Source organism: Lasioglossum baleicum, unplaced genomic scaffold, assembly GCF_051020765.1.
Source record: "Lasioglossum baleicum unplaced genomic scaffold, iyLasBale1 scaffold2705, whole genome shotgun sequence".
In the NCBI taxonomy this organism is placed as follows: domain Eukaryota; kingdom Metazoa; phylum Arthropoda; class Insecta; order Hymenoptera; family Halictidae; genus Lasioglossum; species Lasioglossum baleicum.
Window position 1 is genome coordinate 1 of NW_027471764.1, and position 20,734 is coordinate 20,734.

A 20,734-nucleotide genomic window follows, 5' to 3' on the forward strand; every position below is an offset into this window, starting at 1 on the left:
AGCGATTAGTATCTGCCAAATGTCGCGTGCAGAAGCCAGTTGCAGCCATTGACGGACGGGACACCGTCGCCCGCTGAAAGTTTCGGCGAACATTCTCTCCACTGGTAGTGTGAATTTCCCGGCTACGTTCAGCTTTCCGGTGCGCTTCTTCTGACACGACGGTAAAAGCTCGTTTACGCGAACCAAGGATATGCCTCGAGTTAGGTCCAAGTTAACCGAGAGAGCCATTAGCTTAAAACTGTTAGCCGATGCTGCTCGGGCGAGAGGACAGGAGGGAGGAGGGAAGAAAGGAGGGAAAAAGAGCTTTGAAAGTCTGTGAGTGGCGGTATTATGAAAATGGCGAGAGAAGAGGAAGGAAGACGAGTAGGTGGAGCTTTGCTCGAAAGAGTCCGCTCGATACGCGTTTTAAACTTGGGCCACTCGATTAAGCTCGCAGCTATCTTCGATATTTACAAATCGATATGGAGCTTTGCCAAGAAGGATACTCGCTGGATTTCGATTATTCCGCCAGCGCTAAACGCCGCTTCGCGAAATGTAAGTTGGCGAAACGGTCGCTGATCTCAGCCTGCTTGCTTCTCCGTCGTTTATTATTCCCTCGAAACTGCGTTTCTTCTCTTTCGCTTCGCGAGAAGCTACGACAAAGAATCACGGTAGGGTAAAGGGAAAGGAGTGGCGATAATGGAGGGTAATAGAGAAAAAAAACAGAGGTCGATACCTGTGACACGTACTGCGGTCTCGTGGCCGCCGAAGTCATGTGTACCACGGAAGCCCTTGGCACTTTAAAGCTGTTCTCGCCCTCGTCCGGCACAGTCGTTGCCTGCAACACAGGGAAAGATTGCCACGATACGAATAGCGATAGTTTCCACTCGGTGGTGTTTCTTACGGCGGCGTCGGACCAGGGGGGACACGGGGGAATATCACCGAGAGAAAGACCCCCCGTTTACCCGTGACCCCTGTCCACTCGAATCTTCGTCAAACCGAGCGGCTTATCGGCAGGAATTTGATTTTCCACTTTCGACCGGCGATAGATTCTCCGCGTCAGCGAGATTAGTCATGCGTCCCGCTATCGCTGAGTACCATTAATCCAGCTCCCGGTTATCTCTTCCCCTCGTTCGAAGAATGCGGTCAAGTATCGTCTGGGCACACATTGTTTTCGCCATTCGTACGGAAGTATCGCCGCGATACCTCGTCGTTATCCACGGTGATCCAGGGTTCTTTGCGATCGCTCGTAAATTTTCGTTCGGTTCCCTGGTATACACGCGGCCGACCGTCGCGGATAGCGAGCACGTGTCCGATAATAATTGCACCCTCCATTTTTCCGTCGATTCCGCCTTCTCTCTTCGTCTCCTCTCACCGTCTCCTTCTCTCGCAACAATGCCGTTGCGCCTCGAGGGGGTTAGAAACCAGCTGGAGAGTACATGTGGAAAATAGAGGATCTTCGGTTAATTGATTTCTTCGCCGGTAGCATGCCCCGGCCTGGCGATCACTCGCGCGCGTTCCTAACGCACGGGTAGAATTTTTATTTACGGAATGGCGGGAATTGCGGACAATGGACGGAGGCGGAAGAGGGAAAGCGCCACGGCCTCGCGGGGCTCCAATGCTCGGTTTTTGGCTCGGCTTTTGACCTGGCCATTGCCCCGGCTTCGCGGGAATTTGTTCGCTTCGATGTGGCAAAACCGCGAAACGACGGTGCATCGATGGACGAGGAACGAATCACGGCGTTTCCCTCGAAAGGATGTTTTTGTCGCTGGTAGCTCGTTTCGCCTTTCGTCGCCGTTGCAATTTAAACTACACGCAGATGCTCGGCGTATGTTCAATACGGATTAAAAGCGTCGCGAGGTCGCCATTGGCCGCGAACACGGTGTTTGATAACAGTGGCTCGTGTAACGTCGAATAGCGCGGAACCACTGATAACGAGTGTTTATCTGCTGGCCGTCAGCGGAAACGCCAGCGGCGTTCCGCGGAATATTAGACTCGGCGCGAATCCTGCGTCGCGACACTTGGACGACGCCCGCGTCTCTCGGAATCCTCCCGGTTTTTCCCACCCGGTCGCTCGCAGGCCGAATTCTATGTTCGTCTTCGCGAACGAGCAATCGACGCGTGATCGACAAAGAAGACGAAGCCCTCGGCTCTCTTCTCTTTGACGAGCTTCGCGTCTCGTGGCTTCGCCTCATCCCTTCGACGCGGCGAGTTTATCATTCCTCGTTAATCGTTTCGGATTCTGGAACGTCAAAGACTCTGGGAGCGAGGGACGCTGGAACAGCCGGGGAATGCGAGATCGAGGTGCACGTGCGAGCACGTCACAGCCGACCAGCCGAGTGACGAGTTCACGCTGATCACCCGCCGCTTCGAGTACAAGAAAAAGCATCTTTCTAGCCAACGTCTTACCGACGGATCATCCATACCGTAGGACTCGAGTCATCGTTACGCAACGGGTGATGCAAGCGTCGCGATTAACCTTTTGCCAGAAACTCGTGAAATCGCGTTCGTTCGTCTCCGCAAAATCGTTCGATTATAAACGGTTCTCAAAAATCGCGCTCGATCCGCCGACGTCGAATTTAAGAAATATCGGTAGAGACGCGTCGCCGAGAACATTTGATCGCGCGTTCAGCGGAGTTGGAAGGAACGAGGCGGATTGAACGCGGTCATAAGCGCGTTTTACCATAACGTGTAACAGCAGATCGGAGACCAGTAGGAGAAGGCAATCTATTCGAATCGCCAGGGAGACTCGGAAGATCGGTCGATCAGATTACGTCTTACAGTTTCGACAACGGTCTCATTGGCCGCGCGGGGACACCCCTAGCAAGCCGGCGTGTACGTGCGGAATGGCGACTATGCCGATTGCCGAGAGACATTTTCCGGGGGCTTCGTCGTCTCGAACGTGTACAACTTCGCAAACATAGACGCCCACGTTCCGCTCGTGCAGTCGTCCACGCGATGGACGCTCGAATCGTTTTGCCAAACTTCGAAGCACGTCCGATATGCACAATGCGTGTACGCGCGTACGGTGACACGCGTTTTTCTCCGGGATAATCGCCGAGATAATTTCCCGTTCACCTAGTACATGACTTTTTTAAAATGCACTTTCTGCTCCATTTTCCTCGAGTTATCGCGTTGTCGTTACCACGCGATGCACTTATCGCTCTGCTCCTGGATTGTCGCTTATTGTACGGCGGAAAAACATGAAATTTCGTGCAACCGTAGCAATTTTTCTCCCACCCCGACCCACTTCACGCTTCACATCTATGGAACATCGCTCAGTTCCGATTTGCGAACAACATACACTTAACACCCGGGGGCGCGCTTTTTCAACCGCGCCGAGCGAATACGGTTAAAGCAACGATAATAGTTGGCGATATAGAAGATTTTTCATCTCTGACTGCGATGCACACAACCGGCACTCCTACCTTACATTTCCTCTGCCTCACCCCCTTTCTCCCATACACTGTTCTTCGTTGTCTTCCGTCCCTCTCCACCCCAACCGCCCTAACTTCTCTTCTCTCCTCTCTTTTTCCTTTTCTTTTCATCCGCTACCTTCGAAAACGTTTCACGCCGGTCGATAAACCATCGATTCGAACGGCTATACGAATCGGTCCAGAAAATATTTCCCGGTCAGCCATTAAAACGTTCGCGCGAATAAATTCGAACAGGTAGTTATTACTATTGCGCGGAATTAAAGCGGCATTGGCGCGAAATTCGGATCGAAAGGAGAAACCGATCAGCCATCGGGCGGGTACGCCGAAAAAAAGGAATTCCCCTTTTGAGTTTTCCCGATTTTTCCTTCCCGGATTCGCGAGACAAGGAGACGAACGAGAGATCCTAGAAATTTCTCGGTTGGACGTCGTAGTTGTTCGTTCGGCATCGCTCGTCGCGACGCGACAGACGGTCGATTGGTCGAATACGTGTGATGGCACATACAGCCCCGTAGACGAAGCTTTGAGTCGCCGATAGCTTGCGGGCGTCCAGACCTCGCGTCTACCTTCCATTTACCGTTTGATACCTATACATAGGTACCTATATATACGTGCAGGTACCTAATGTACTGCCCTGCACGACGAAGTCGAGTGTACGGGCCACTAACGTGGAACACGGAGGTACACGCGACACACGGATAAACTATCGCAGAGGACACACCGAGAGAGAGGTGGTGAACGGGTCCAGAATGCAGGACGACTCCACTCAGGTCTCTCTCTCTTTCTTCCTTCCATCCGCGCCGCGTTCCTTTTTCTCTCTTTTTCCCCTCTTTTCTTCACGCTAGGTGCCTAGGTAGCTCATGGTACATTACGACGCAACGCTCGGTCTCTCGGTTACCCTCCGCGTTCCTATCTCCGTCCGTTTCTATCTATCGTTGCCCATGTATGCATGTACGCGGGCCTATATTGCGCCGCAGATAGGATAGAGGAGAGAAGCGCGTGATTCTGCACACGGGCACAGGGAGAGAGGGAGAGAGAGAGCGCGCTCACTTCGCGTGTCTTTAGCAGAAAGAGACAGGTCGGAGTGAGAAAAGGCGGAGGTGGCGGCATTGACGCGGGGATTGGGGCCGATGTGGAGCCGGGAATGCGGCGCGTATCTCGAAAATTTTTTTTTGCCAGTCCAAAAAGGCGGGCCTTGGCAGGGCCGGAGCCGGGATCGGGGCGAAGGGCGAAAACGTGGGCAGCGAGAGAGAAAGAGATCGGCCGGGCCGAAGGGGGTGTGCAGAGGGTAGATGCGATAATGAAGAGGGCAAAGGTGCGATAGAGAAGTTTCGCAGGGCGCGTGTCTCTCCTCTCCGCTCTTTCCAGGTGAAATTGATCAACGTCCTCGGGAAACCGATTAACCGGAGCCAGACGTCTGTCATGAATTTTATAAATATATTTTCTATGGCCGACCACCGTTACTCTTCCCTTTGAGACCGGCTTTTCGACGATTTTACCCGATAAAATTCCACCTACCGCGTTTTCCCTGTGCCGAGCCCCTGCAACGCGTTGCTTCGTCTAAACTTCACCGCGTGTCATCGATGCAGACATTTCCACCACGGCTTCGTTTTTACGTTTAGCCGGATGCCGAATCGCCGCGACTTTCGTCCGCACGCGGTATGAACGATATTGATCCGACGCGCGCCGAACTTCGAACGATTCGTCGTTGAAGAAGACGCGAGGAAACACTAGGCTTCCGCGGAAATCCGCCGAGAACCTGTCCTCGGCGACGACGACTTCTCGATGGCCTCGCTACCGCCTAATCTCCGATCCTACGCGGAAGACTGCGTAATCGGACGTCCCTTTCGGCCGGATAATAGAGAGTTGACGCGAGCGGGACAGGCCTTTTATCTGAAAATTGAGAAAAGAGCCTCGAAATCGCGGGTCACCGCCATTCCGGCGTAATTAAAGTATATCCTTATCGATGCGACGATTAATCATAATTCCTACAATTAATGTCACCTGTGCTCGCGAAGTGTAATTACGATCTCGTAGACGCGCGAAAAAATCCCACTTTTCCGCCGATCTCGCCCGTTAGCCGGTGTATCCTCGGACGAGCGGAACGGAAAAGCGGCGTCGCGCCGCCTCACGTCGCGTGCACCCACAACTTTATACGCGTTTCGTTACACTCTTCTGCGAGTTCTCCGACTGCCATGGCCACGGCCAGGACGTGTGTAAATTGGGTATAAAGTGGACAAAATTGTGATCGAAATTTTACTCTAATGCTCCGGACCATTATATAACAATTTACCCCTTTTTTTCTCCCTCCCGCTTTTCATCCGCGTCCGCGAATTAATTAATTAAAATATTAATTATATTAACGAATTATATTAATTGCATGCGAACGGTGTTCCCATTCGGCCGGCGCATATCGGAACCGTTGGAGTTGCCGGAACTTGGAAAAAACCACGAAAAAACACGGGAAACTAGCAGAGGAACGGGGTGTCACGATGGCCAGGATTCCTCGTAGATTCTTCTTCGAAAAAGAAAAATCGCGATCGGAATTAATTGGTACGTTTTCTTGTTTCGGAATTTTTTCGGGGGCTAAAGAGTTCCACGAGTTTTTATATTTTTATAGCTTCTTTAGATCTCATAAAGCTGCTGTAGAATTTTAAGATTTCTTAAAAGTCCGTTTCCACTCGTAAAGTAAAATTTAAACATCGTTCTTTTTAAGATTTCCTAGAATATTTTGAACCTTCTTAAAGGTTCGGGTTAGGTTATCGTTGGGTTCTGTAATTTGAAAAAAATATTTGTTAAGAATCTTAGAGAGATTTCAAAGAATTCCTCGGAATTTCTATCGCCGCTTTTACAATCTTATTTAACCTTTTTTTCTAATATTTCCTCAAATTTACCAAGATTCAGCTAAACGTCTCGTTCATTGTCTTCAAAGATTTCTAAACCTTTTCTGCATTGTACGTAGGCTTTTTTTCCACCGACGAAGATGTTTTGTAAGATTCCCTACGTTTTTCACATTTTCCCGGGCTTTCCAATTTTTTCCTTACGTTTTTTAACACGTTGACTACCGTGTCACTCGTATTCAGCTGACGCTCATTTGAGTGCTTACAAGGTAGACTTGTCAAAGTATGGCAAGGGGTTAATAAAATTCAAAATTTTCCATTGTCGCGTCGTTTCTATAAAACATGGCGGCTCGAAACTCCAGATGTTTAAAGAAAAACGAAAATGTGTGTGTGTGTGTGTGTGTTACGCGACCTTAGCGTTGCCGATCAAACGAGCAACGTGGCAGGCGTCCAAAAATGTTAGAAACTGTGCAGTTGCATCTTTATCGGGGCAGGAAAGGTCTAAAAAGCGAGACCTACTCCGGAAACTAGGCTCCGTATGCGTCTGATTAGTATTTCTGGAGCAGTTTCATATTTCCTGACAAGCCCTTGCTCATCTATTATCCGATTTATCATCCCGCGGCACGATCTACTCGCGAACGAGAACCTCGCGACGTTCGACCGCGAGATTTTATTCAATTTTATTCAACTTTCCTCAATTATCACGGTCCGGGCCTCTGGGTATAATTTTCTTCATTATCTTTTTATTTTTTCCCTCTCCCCTTTTTTCCTTACCTATCTCCACCATTTTCATAATATTTTCGTTCCCCTTGTTTATCTCGAGTCCAAAAAAAGAGAGAGAGAGAGAAAGAAAAATTACGGTTGCTTGAACTCGATTTTTCTTTTATTCCTTTCCTTTCCCTTCCCGCGCGATCGAGTAATTAGCGAAATTAATTAAAGGATGTCACGAAAAAATTATTTAATGCGCCGTTACGCGTGTAGATGATAACAGATGTATAAGGATAACAAGGAACACAATCTTTCTTTGTTTATTTTGCGATATAACAGTATGATTCTTCTTATTTTCCTTCTTTGCGTTGTCCAAATTTTTTGGAAATATATGCAATGAAAATTAATTTTAATGCGATAAAATACGATCATATATTTTATACGATCATATTTGTATTATTAATATTATTTTATGGATGTAATTATGTATGTATATATATATATATATATATTATACAATAAATCTGCACGAATGAGCAGTATAAGAATGTATAATAATAAATATATTTAATAATCCTTTAACACTAGGTTGACAGTCGCTTTTTGTCATATTTACAAGTTTAGGAAACCACGTATTTCCTTTAAAAAAAAAGACGAGTTTAATTTGAAAACAATTACAATATTAATTAAAATTGCCAGTATTGTATAATTAGAGCAATCCATCCGTAAACCTAGTGTCAAAAATATCCTAATAAAAATATACACATGCAAATTATAAAATATTTATAATCTATATTTTATATATAATGAGACTAAAAAAAGACACTTTATTTGCAACATTCGCTGCACTTCGTAAAATGTATTTCTACGTTAAAATTCATGGTGAAATTATAAGGCAAAGAAGCGAGAAAAAAGGGATGTTACTTTGGAAAAGGCAAGGTTACGTTCACACGGTGGCACGTGATTTTCCATTTCGTTTTCCTCCGCGATTTCTCGCGGAAAAGCCAGCGACGTGTGACCACAGCCGACTTCCACTTCCATTTCCATTTAACCTTTGTACTCGAGAAGCAAGCCTCAGTCGCCATTTAACTAAATTCTAAACATTGATGTTAATTAATATATCAAATTTAAATTAACCCAACGATGCGTTTTAAAAATATCGTCAATTTTGTAGCAAAAAATCTTCGAATTTCTATTTTTCTGTAACGAAAAAATCGTCGAGTGCAAAGGGTTAACATTAACAAAAAATATTCCTACACCTAAATCGTCCGTAACTTAAAATTTTCGAATAATAAAAAATCAGTTTCAATTAAAAACCGTGTTTGTACATTGATATTCGACAATCATCTTTAATATCAATGCTTCGTGACGCAGAGAAATATTCGTACACCTAATTTAAATCATCCGAATAATTTCAAAATTATTTCGAAAACGTCTAACGCCCTGTTCCCTTTTCATTTTTATTTTCTCCCCCCCCCCCCCCCTCTGGATAATCGATACTAGCCAGACCTATCGATATTTACCGTGAAACAACGAAATATATATATATATATGTAGGAATGGGATGAATACAGCCTTAAATGAATGTCAGGAGCGGATGGAACCCAGAGCACATGGAAGTGATCGCGTGCAAGAGGCCCAAGTGTTTGAGATATTTATGATGCTAGAAACATGTGAAAGTTTGGAGATGCATCCTGAGTGTTCCAAGTCCCTGGCCCGCCCAAGGCCCAGGCTAGATAGGAAACGCGTGAGTGAGAAAGAGCACCTGTGTATGAAAGAAGACAGAACGAAAGGAACAGTGTAGGCAGTAGGAGAGGTCAGTTTTAAGTTATTCTTTGAGCAGTTCTAGTGAGGTAAGCCAGCGCCGTAAGAACAAGCATCTAGTCAGTTATCCTATACAATTGATTAGTTTAATAAAGTAATATCGTATTCCTAAAAGAAATCGCAGTATTACTCTAATCAAATCGCTCCTCCAAAAAACGATCGTGCATATATATTACATCGACTCGGGTTTAATTAGGAATTTCTATTGTAAGCTCACGCTAGCTGAATAACGATATTTCAAGCTAATTATTATTACCCTTGCACGTGAATATTTTACATCATAGAAATGTTTACATAATGCGCCTATACGCTGGGAAACAGAGACCCTCTTAAACACGTAATTATATTATATAATAACTGCCACAATAGTCGAGGAAATTGGTGCATAACGTTGCACCAGGAGAAATTCCTATGAAACTTTTACTAATTGTATTATGCCATGGAAATTGCGCGAACTGGCGAGCCAAACAGATCGATCGCTTTCTTAAATATTTCTACTGTATTTCCAATATCCAACATCGTTATCCCGATGTAAAAGGATATTTAAATCGGATTTCCACGATGATCCCCGACCCCTTGTAACGTTACTCGAAATCGATGAGCAACAAACACCGATGACTATAAAAGTTAATGGATGGCTAAAAGTCTTGGTGGAAAATTCCACTAGTCTCATCCCCGATCGGCAAAAATCAGCCGCATAGTTTATTTCGTCGCACGAATGCCAGACGCGGTTAATTAAAAAGAATATCGCGAGAGATTCTACGAAGAAAAACGGCGTTCCACATATCGGGGCTGAACGTTTGGAATTTTTCAAATGTGTCGTTAAAGTATGAATAACAAATTAGCGGTATCGGTAGATAGACTAATCGTTGAAAATTCCCTATTTGACGACTGCAACGCCATTGAATTTGATAATCGCCTCTCGCGGTTACGATTAACGATATTCCCTTGCGAACAACTCTGATTCTCTACTGCTTTGTAATTGATAATATCGCGAGTAATAAAATTTCATTGCGAGACAAACGGAATTGTACATTCGACGTTTACTTTTCTTGCATCGGCGAACACTGTATTCGTGAAAGGTGTTAATTCAGTGCCGATAGATATCGCGGGAAAGATAGCGGAGACAAAAAACCAGCGATTCATTATGTATACGCCACTGCGTTTCCACGTTCTTCTAATATGCGTACGCATTTGCAGGCATGCGAGAGCGCTTTGCCCGGTGAATTATGGCAGAAAACTATCGTAATCCGCGTCGACACTGCTGGTGTATCAACATCTTTTTCACAGCGAACGCTGGGTGTCATTGCATCGATTACAATCGCGTTGCACACCAAGCTCCTTGCACGATTTCAAACAATGGTGTTCATACTGTCTCGCAAATGTACGTGTTTAGGAAGGATATTTAATAAAATGCGGGATGAAATAAAGGGAGAAATAGGCGTATAAATACCTGTCATCGAGGAGACGTGTCAGATCGGTCATGTCGCACTCGAACTTGAATTTTGATATCTCGCACAACAGAGCATCACGTTCGCCGGTGACCTCTGAGAGTTCACGCTGCGATCTTTCGATCTCCGCATATTGCCAGCTGATTAACTCATTCTTCTCCTCGAGAATGGTCTCGATGTCAGGGTCCAGTAGACCGGCAGGGTCATCGACACTTCCCAGTACCGCACTCATACCGTTTGTTTACTTGCACCGAAGCGCGCACACACGTTTTCGTTCTGTCTCGATCAGTACTGGCCCCACGACGAACGTTCCTCCTCCCTGACGGGATCGACGGGATCACAAATGGCACGCGGCTCACGTACGACGACCGCTTTGTCCGTGAAAAATCGACGAGGAATCATTCACCGCGCATCACCGTTTCACCACGTACTCCCCATCTTGCGTCTATTGCCACTTCTCGACTTGTGTCAGGCCTCATTCGCCATCGTCCCTGTTTTAATTCCACCGGATCGTTTGTCCAGAAATATTTGGTCGGCCGCGCATGCGCGCGCCGCTAGAACTGGGGTTGTCTCGCCGTCACCATCAACTGCGCCATATCCAACTAAAACGTTCAAACGATTCGATTTCCTTTGGATTCTATTGTCAATAAATCGAACCATTCAGTTTCAATTTTTCCTTCGTTATTCTCTTTCGTTACGTCACGTCGATTTCTATAATATGAAACACCAAGTGAAACGAACATAATTAACGAATATTCTCAACGGTGTTTCTTTTCTTTGAGAAATATTAATATTTGAAAATTTAAATCATAATAATAGTGAAGAAGCGACTGTCAGCGTTATATATGATTTTATATTGGAAAGACTTATAATTGGAACACATTTGGTTCAAATTCATGGATGATGCCGAGAACTGATTCTTAATTATCATTAAATTTTCAGTCCAAAATCATAGATGGCGTTAATTAGAAAATTTATATTTTAGAAAATTACATTAGGTTGGGAAAAAAAGAAAAACCTTTAAAAATTATAATGATAATGGATTTCTCCAACCTATTATATATGTACGTTACATCGTTTAATGTACGTATATGTTATATTATTCGATGTATGTCTATGGGGTTAGATCATTTAATTATGATGAATAATTGTATATATATAGAATTAATTTTAAGGTTTAATTAATGTTGCTGTGTACATGTAATACAGTAAACAATTTGGTTACAATATGACACTAAAGGTAATAATTATGGCATATCAATGGTCCCATTGTGCATAGATTTTGGTCCAGTCTTGGTATTATAATTTACTGACTTTAACATTAGTCAATCCATAATATACTTTTTTTGCCAATATATTAACATAACTTGATAATTAGATCATGTGTTAAGTTTAGTAATATTGTAGAAACTAAATTGTAACAAGAAGATTTGACACAATTAAATTTTGTGAATTATATTTTTAAATATTTATATTTTGAGAGAATTATGTTAGTCTACTTTAAACCATTTTAGTATGTATCTTTTTAAAGGTAATAACAAAAAGTATGAGTCTTTTTCTAAAAATGAATCTTCAACCTTTAACATAAAAGTGAACTTACAAACTTTTTTAGTTTTCGTATAATACATCGTTTCAACCAAAAATCGTATGTTTTTAGAAAAACTTATATTTTTTTTAAACTTAGGATAACAGAGCAATTTAATTTTCAAATTCGTGTTAAACAGTGTAATTGTACTATAAAATAATTGAATTATGATCTAGAAAGTTTAACAATTAAAATAATGGTGTTTCTTGAGAAATTACTTATGATTACTATTACCATGGTATATACCAAAAACAGATAAATTAAGCTTCATCACTGAAATAATACAGAATGAAAAAATATGTAAACAAACAATACAAGTTCACTATGGGAAGAGTTTTATATTGTGGACAATAGGTGCATTTTTTAAACAAAAAATTTTGGATGAATCACAAACTCATTTTGAACTATTATTTATATTATATAGCTCAGTTCTTATATTATTCAACAAGATTATTCTGACTTGTCTTTAGTATTTATAATTGAGCAGTTTATTTTGAAAGTGGCCTAACTCCATTTGTCAATTTATACCAGATGCCATGGCTACATGTACAATTTCATGTTATTTATCAGTCATGCATTTCAGGTTACTCATATTCCGAGCAAATACTATAATTCTTGATACATAAGTTTTCAGAGTTGATTCAATAATTGAACCTGTAGTTTGAATGTGGCCTATGTCCATTTATACTTAAATCAAGATATTTACTATTGATAACGTCTGAAGGCAGTGATGATGGTAATTTTAATTAATTAGTATTTAACAAGTTGACCTCAGATTTGGATAATTGCGTTAGTTGAATAACGCAATTAATATAAAATTAATATAAAACTTAAAATTTAATATTAAATTTTAGAAATTATTTCACCCATGGGGAAGAACAGAACAATACCATTTACTTCAGATAGTGAAGAAGAAACAATAACTAATGATTTAAAAAAAATCGAAAAGAATTATAGAACAATATTCGACTTCAGGGGCTAAAGATACGAATAACAATGGAGAAAAGATCGATGAATCATACATCCAAAAAGTGAGAAAGATCAAACGGAATTCAGGATAAAGATATTGTACTCAAACCGGAAATATTGTACCTGTAAAAATTTTCCAAAACAAAGATTACCGTTGTCGGAATGCTTGCACAAGAAATTACGACGAAGAGGAAAGAAAGAATATTTTTGAGAAGTTTTGTGGTTTTGGAGATTTTAATAAGCAAAATGTATTGCTTTACAAAGCTGTCGAGCGCAAAATTGTGAAACGGAAAAGGTTTGCCAAGAAATTGGAGTTTTACGTATTTGTTAAATTCTAAAAACGGAAAAGTTCCCGTCTGTAAAAAATTCTTTTAGGATACTTTTAGAGTAAGTGAAGGGCGCTTAAAACAAGTATTAAACTCTGCAAATGTAGGCAATGATTTACGTGGGATGATGGTAGGATCATCAAGAAAATTATCTGAGGAAGAGAAAAAGCACATTCAAAATCGTATTAAAACCTTTCCTAAATATGAATCCCCTTATACCAGGTCTCATAATCCTAATAGAAAATATCTACTTCCTGATCTAACTCTTAGGAAAATGTTTAATTTATACGAGCTTCATTGCGAGCAAAATAAAATAATAAAAGCCGTTAATGAGTGGATTTACAGAAAAATATTTAAAAAAGATTTTGATTTACATTTCCACCAATCACGAAAAGGTACATGTCAAAAATAAGACTTATTAAACATCAAAATACAGATAAATAGTAAATTGTTTTGTAATAACTTCGTCTGTAATTTTGTACATTACGTAGTTAAAAAATGTTTTGAATCGCATAAATTATGTTTCCGAAGTGTTTTAAAGATACGTAAAATAAATTGAGTATTGTTTTTTTCAATTTGAAGCATCTAAAATTATGTTGAATGGACTTGAGCATCTTCAAATTTTATAATAAATCTGGTTGTTAATTTTGCAAGTAGCCTAACTCCATTCTTGATAAGAAAACGCATATTATTCACTTAATAATTGTCACTATTTTAATAAGAACTATAAATTTAACACCCATAAATACACTTAAGCAGTATGCCTCATTAGTATCCTATATGTATATTTTTAAATTCATTGAAACGCAAACCCTTAATTATCTCCATTTGAAGATAAAAGGACTTAGGCCACTTTCAAAATAAACGGCTCATTTATTCTTGAAAATATAGAGAGGTAAATTGGGCAAAATAATTTAATAGATATTTTTAATGTTTCTTTTTATCATTTTAAATACCCCAATTTACTATTAATTTCAATAAATTCATTTCTAATTTGATTATCAATCTTACAAAAGAAGAATTTATATCTTAATTTATTTGATTTGAGAATACAGGAATTACAAAATATTTCTAAAAAATTATAGCAGGTTATTTTTTGTATAGTGTACGCTTAATATTAATGTTAAAAACAATAGAAACAAAAGAAGTAGCTTTTAATGCTTTTCTGAAATTCCTTTCACTTTATTGCCTCTGCCATGGCACACTTTACACATTCATACTGAATACACACTTTATGTATAAATATACATAAAATATACATGAAATAACATAATTATACAACATACTAATTAATTATATTCACATTAAATTACTGATAAGGCGGTGGTTGATGTTGATAATGTTGTAGTGGTCGACTCAAATGTCGTTGTAAATGTGTCACTAATTATGGAATTGGTTGTTGTCCACCTGCATTATCTTGTTGTTGATGCTGCTGCTGTTGTGCTTGTTGTTGTTGTTGCATTGCAAGCATTTGTTGTCTCATACGTTGCTGATTTATTGCCTGTTGCTAATAATGCAAATAATTATAACTATTTGTAGAAAATGAATCTGACGCTTATGTATGTCATTTTTATACTAATAAAATTATAGCAAATGAACAGATTTTATTACGTTGATATTTCAATAGTATACTTTAACGAGTAATAGAAAATTTTAGCATTCTGACATTTCTCACATAATGTTGCAATACATATGTACAAATTTTAGGCGCAGTTTCGCGATTCTGAATATTATGAACGTTAATAGTAATCAATGAATGCATATCCATTTGATTATTTGTCTTTATCTCTATAAATTATTATACTAAGCGCGACAAATCTTATTCTTATTCTTGAATAGGCTGACATAGTCGATCGAAATGAAATTTGGAGGAAAGGGGAAGTGAGCACTGCTTGATAAATATACAATTTTAACTTTGGGAATTTAATAGCTTCCATGATATTAATAAAGAAATGTTGGAAATTATATGTTACCACACGTGTACATTTATTCGCATATAAATATCTTTGATGTATAGTAATTCTCGCGACGTCGTCGAACATTCCTGCTAAAGATATACAATGTATCAGTTACGATACATCTTTCAGTCTACCAGTAAGCAAATTTGTAAGGAATTCCATGAAAAATGATCTTGCCTCTTCTATGTTAAATTTTTAATTTATTAGCCGAAAAATATTAGTTTGTAATATATTACTATAATTCTATCTAAACATGTATAGTGTCGCACTTGCACCGGACTGCAAGTAACAAAATAAGAGATAGCTAAACTTAATATCTCAGAGCTATTAAATTCCTGAAGTCAAAAATTTATATTTGACATCTATTCCACCTCTCCTCTAATTTCTCCAAATTTCATACCGATCCATAGCGGATATTCGGAAGTTCGGAGGTTCGGATATTTAAGCCGATAATTTTTGGTTTATCTCGACCAGGAAATCTTGAAAACCAAAGCGGAATGGCAATTATTGTACAGATAAAAGATGTTCGTAATCTCGTCTTTTATGACACCATATTTTAAAATCACTGAGATCAGTTCACATATTCCACTTTTTAGTTTCTAAATATTGTGTTTTTGTCAAAAACTAACAAAAGCATATTATTTTTCCAAGCTTCTCCAATTTATATTTCTTTTTAATATTAAAATATGGTCTCGATTGAAATAATAGGGAAAAAATAAGTCGATTTTAAAGCAAAGTAGTCACTAAAGTACATTTCTGTCCTATTTTATGATAAAATATATTACTTTGAAATACCTGTTAATAACAGAGAAAAATATAATGGAAGAAACAATTCAATAAACTTACTAGTTGGAATTGTTGATTCTGTTGTAAACCAGCATTATTAGTACCTACACCTGTAACTCCCATTGTACCAGGTTTTCCACTAGTTTGCCGATATGGTGGTGCTGGTTGATTTTGAACTCAACCTCCCATTAGACCCATTTTCTTCATTCCAACATTTGGAGCCTGAGGAATATAAATCATAATTTTCATTTCTTCATACTAAAAAGCTTTTTGCTAAAATTTTATCTACTAAATTTTATCTACTTTTTTCTCAAATGAAACCTAAAGATACGGTGGTTTCGTAGCTTCAGGTTGCATACGTCGTTGTGGTATATACTCTTGCCCCCTTTGAGGTCCCATTATTTGTTGCTGATTAGAAAACATCATGTTCTGTTGCTGATTCATTAACCCTTTGCACTCGGAATAATGTTCGCCGAAGACGTGGATGGTCGTGTTCTCTTTTATGTATCTTAATAATTTTACTATATCTTGACTTGATTTCTTCTGCCATTTCCAGAGAAAACCTCAGAGAAACATACATTTCTCAAAAAGTTGTGCTGGAATAAGTTATTATTCGATTTTTTATTATTATTCTTAATCACTAATAAACTTTAATGTCCCCTGAGAGGGAACAGCCGAGTGCAAAGGGTTAATGTTCGTAAAATTGATACTGCTGTTGCTGTTGTTGCTGTGGTAACATTTGTTGACCTCCATATCCTGCATAGTTTTGACACATTTCTACTGAAAAATATTATTCATAATAGTTTTATGTATTATACTCTGCAAGATATCTATTACAGTAACAAACAACAATTTGTAATTACCCTGTTGCATCCCAGTATAAATTCCTTGTTGTTGTGGCTGTTGCTGCTGTTGTGAAACAAACATTCCTTGTTATGGATTGATATTTGAACCTCCATGTTGGGCTATGTTGTTAATAATTGTTGTCTCTGCATTTCTTGGAATGCTCCAGGTCCACCAACAGGTGCAGTACTTGGTTGTTGCTGGGAGCTCATTAACTGATTAGACGGTAATCGTAAACGTAACATATGAGAAAGTGCTTGTTTTTATTGATTGTTCATGTCTGGTCTATCATATCTTGGTCCATCTGGGGTTGGTGGTAACAGTTGATCATATAAGCTGGTATATGAGTTTGTTGATTGGTATACCAAGTTTGCTGATGTTGTGGTGGTTGACTAGTAAACATTCCAGGTTGTTGATTTTCGAATGCCATTTTCTGTAACTGATATGGTGGTTGCTGTAAAACATATAAAATGTATCAAAACAGAAACGAAAGAAATAATTGTAAAAATAATTTAGAATCAAAGAAACCTGAATTTGCTGTGAAACAGGTGTAGTAGCTCCTGTATTGCTTCTATGTCTTCGAGTTTTCATAGCTTTTCCATTACCATTAGTCGTAGTATTACCAATTCCACTACTACCAACACTACCTGTTACTTTTCCAGGAGAATCAATACTCATTGGTGTATCAGCTTTGTCCGATTCTGATTCTTTCTTATCTGGTTCTAAATCTTCTGGTGGCCATGGTGGTGGATCCAAATAGTGACTAGGTGGCCTAATTTGACTATGTGTATGAAACCATAAAAGCTTATGGGCATTTTAATATGTAAGAAGTTTACGTTCTAATCTAACTTCTCTGATCCAAGCCCAAGAAATTGGAGCAGGACTTTTGTGGCCTTTTAATACTTTTCATGCAGATACTCTTTGAGAATCGCATACATGTAAACCCTAATTTAACATATATTTTTATATCATTTCCTTTCTTTTACATGCTATATTTTCTTATTGGATTGTAATATATACCAAGTATTTACCTGTTTCTTATCAATACTATCAAATCCAACTATTATATTGTCTTTGGTATCCGTTAAACATCCAAGTGGTTCACATGTTATAACTTCCATTGTCAATTTTGGCAGTGATAATAATTGTCTAACATATCGAATACTGAAAGAATTACTATCACCAAGTTCCTTCTTCACCTTTTTCATCAAATTTTAATAATGTTTCATATTCTCATCTTTCTCAGATTGTGAATCGGAAACTAGAGTAGAATGTATTAGTGTTGCTAACATATCTATTACAGTGGTAAACAATTCGGAATTATTATTTAAATCTATATCACCGTAGCTAACCAGCTGAACCAATAAGATAGCTCAGTCTGTGGTAGCAGTCGTGTTTCTTTGTATAGTATCGAAAACTCCACTGGCATGACTAAATCTCAATTGCAATGCATCTTGTAATACCTCTCTCGACTTAGGGTCTTTGGTAGCAAAATTTTTTTCTTCTTTACTAATGTTCAAGCACTGCGATAACTGTGACTGTAGAGACATCAGAAGATCTTCTCTTCGGTGGTCTTCGAAGGTCTTGACCTTCGAGGCAAGTGAGTACTGACGAGAGGAATGGTTGATGACTAAATAAAGATGGTAATTTGGATCTACTTCTTTCTCGACATGTAGCTGTTTTTGACCAATTACCGGAGTCTAATACTTGACCTGCCACTTTTAAAACTCAGCCTTGCACTGCACTTGATAATTTTGAAACAAGAGGTGCGACCAACCATATTGAACCAGATCGTTTATCTGGTTTACTAGATATAGTATTCAATTGAAACACATCGATTGCAGCTTTAGCAACAGTATCTAATCACTGCAAAAGATCATTTGAGCCTGGAGAAAATTGTTTGTACATAAGTTGCAAATCAACCCATGACATCCTTAAACTCCACTGCTCCAGATTCTCCAAAATGTTTGTTATATGAGTTTTTTGGTCAATAAATGCATCAGTAGAAGTTGCAGGATAACATATCATATGAAGTAACCGTTAAGCTTGACGAGGTGACAGCATATTATCAAGTAACATGTCGGGATGACAAAGTTCCTCTGGATTTTGTAAACATCCTTCTAATACCCACTCTTGACCGCAGATTTGTCTAAGAACAAGTTGCATGAAGTCTGACAATCCTTTTACATGTTCTGTAGTCGTTCCAGCAGTACTGCTAGATGAAGATATTGGTAAATCTAGTCCCAGGTCATCACCACCTCGTAGAATATCACTGGTACCTACAATATGACTGCTAGACAATTCACTTGGTTCACCTGTAGTTACACTCACACCCACACCAACACCAACACCAACACTATCTGGTTCTCCTGCTTTATTTGAATGATTCATTAGCACATCTGGTTTCTTTGGTGACTGTTTACCAGCAGTTGTATCAGCAACAACTAGAATAGTTTTAAGTACAGGCAGAACTGGACCGACTATGATGTTATTGTGAGCAGCTGCTAGCAAGTGTCTGTCACAACTTAATTTTATACTGTAACACCTAGAATTTCTATTTGGTAAGGGACGAGGGCTTGTGCTTACGGAATACAAAGCTGGTTGAGGACATTCAACGGTTTTGAAGAGTGGTAAAAGCAAATGACAGGTTAAACGAGCTCCTGCTTCAGCCTCCATATCTGCATCTCCATGACCCTCATTACAAGCGTTTACCAGAAATGGCAGCGCTATATGCACGATAAAATCCTCCAAGGAGAAGCAATGTCTTGCTATAAATAGAAAGTGATATCTTGATATTTAATTGATCAAAAATCTTTTGATACACTCTTTCGACAATAATTTATATTAATTTATTATAAAAAAATAAATAATATCTAAAATTTTGTTTTATATGTATATATTACTTATTAATTGAATAATGTATTTTTTAAAATAAGTTATAAGCATTAGAATTTAGAATGTACTAAAAGATTTTAAGATTGCTAATAATGATTATAAAGCAATTATTAACATAAAATTATTAACATAAAAATACAGCCAGGGAAATATGTATACTTAAGTCTTGTACATCAACTTGATTTAATACATCAATGTAACAGGCAGAGCTATTCGAATGACTATCGTGTTACAAACAAAACTGTAACAATTAGCTGGTGTCTCGTTCAATTGTCTAGCCCTGGTTTGATTTTTCCTCCATGTCTGGGACAAGTAAGTAAGCTTGACATTGTTGGCTATAACATGCTGTAAAGAGCAGTTTGGATTTTAATGTAAGTATTACTAAATGCTTCTACTCCATGTGGTTTTGTTTTTAACAAAGGACAAGGACAAATATAAATCGTAAAGATGCGCTAATACACATCGTTCATCAGAACTGCAACCACTAGGATTGGATACATGTTAATTATTATTATGATTATACTTCACATTAACAGAGGTTAGATAAAGTAACGAATTTTGTTTGCAAACATAATACTTACACAACAAACAACAATGGTATCTTCTTAATACTCCTACAACATATAGACTTAAACTTGTAGTATAACTTCTAACACGTTGACTATTTCTAACTCCCAATTGTGTTTCAACTTCTGGTAGTTCCTTCAATATTTGAATGCAAAAGTCTATCAAATCGTATATATTTAACGCTAATTCCATTAAATCAAATAGAAGCGCTACATGTTCTTGAACCGGCAAATTTGATGAGCTAGGCAACAAAACAATTTGTAGTATAAACAATGCATAATTGCAAAGAGAAAATGTTTTTGTGAAATTTAATAACAAGCGTGAATAATTAACCTACGAAAAATGAAAATTGTCACTGAGTAAGGATCAGAACAGACCTTGCAGATAGTTATGTTAGTGACAAGGCATTTAAATGTTGCAATAATATTGAAACTTTATTTCTACCTGCATATACCCCAGAGGAAGTTTGCGACTATCCGAGATCACAGGCTCGTATCCGATTGGTGAAAATCGGACAAACTCCGACGAACTCGTAATTCAGCGATTTCCAGTAACCAAGCATTCGCACG

The 20,734-nt window shown here is 39.1% G+C and overlaps 1 pseudogene; it reads right to left on the bottom strand.

Moving 5' to 3' along the window:
- Window positions 1-14,425: 14,425 nt before the first annotated feature.
- LOC143221567 (mediator of RNA polymerase II transcription subunit 12-like) lies at window positions 14,426-20,406 on the bottom strand (annotated as a pseudogene).
- Window positions 20,407-20,734: the final 328 nt, after the last annotated feature.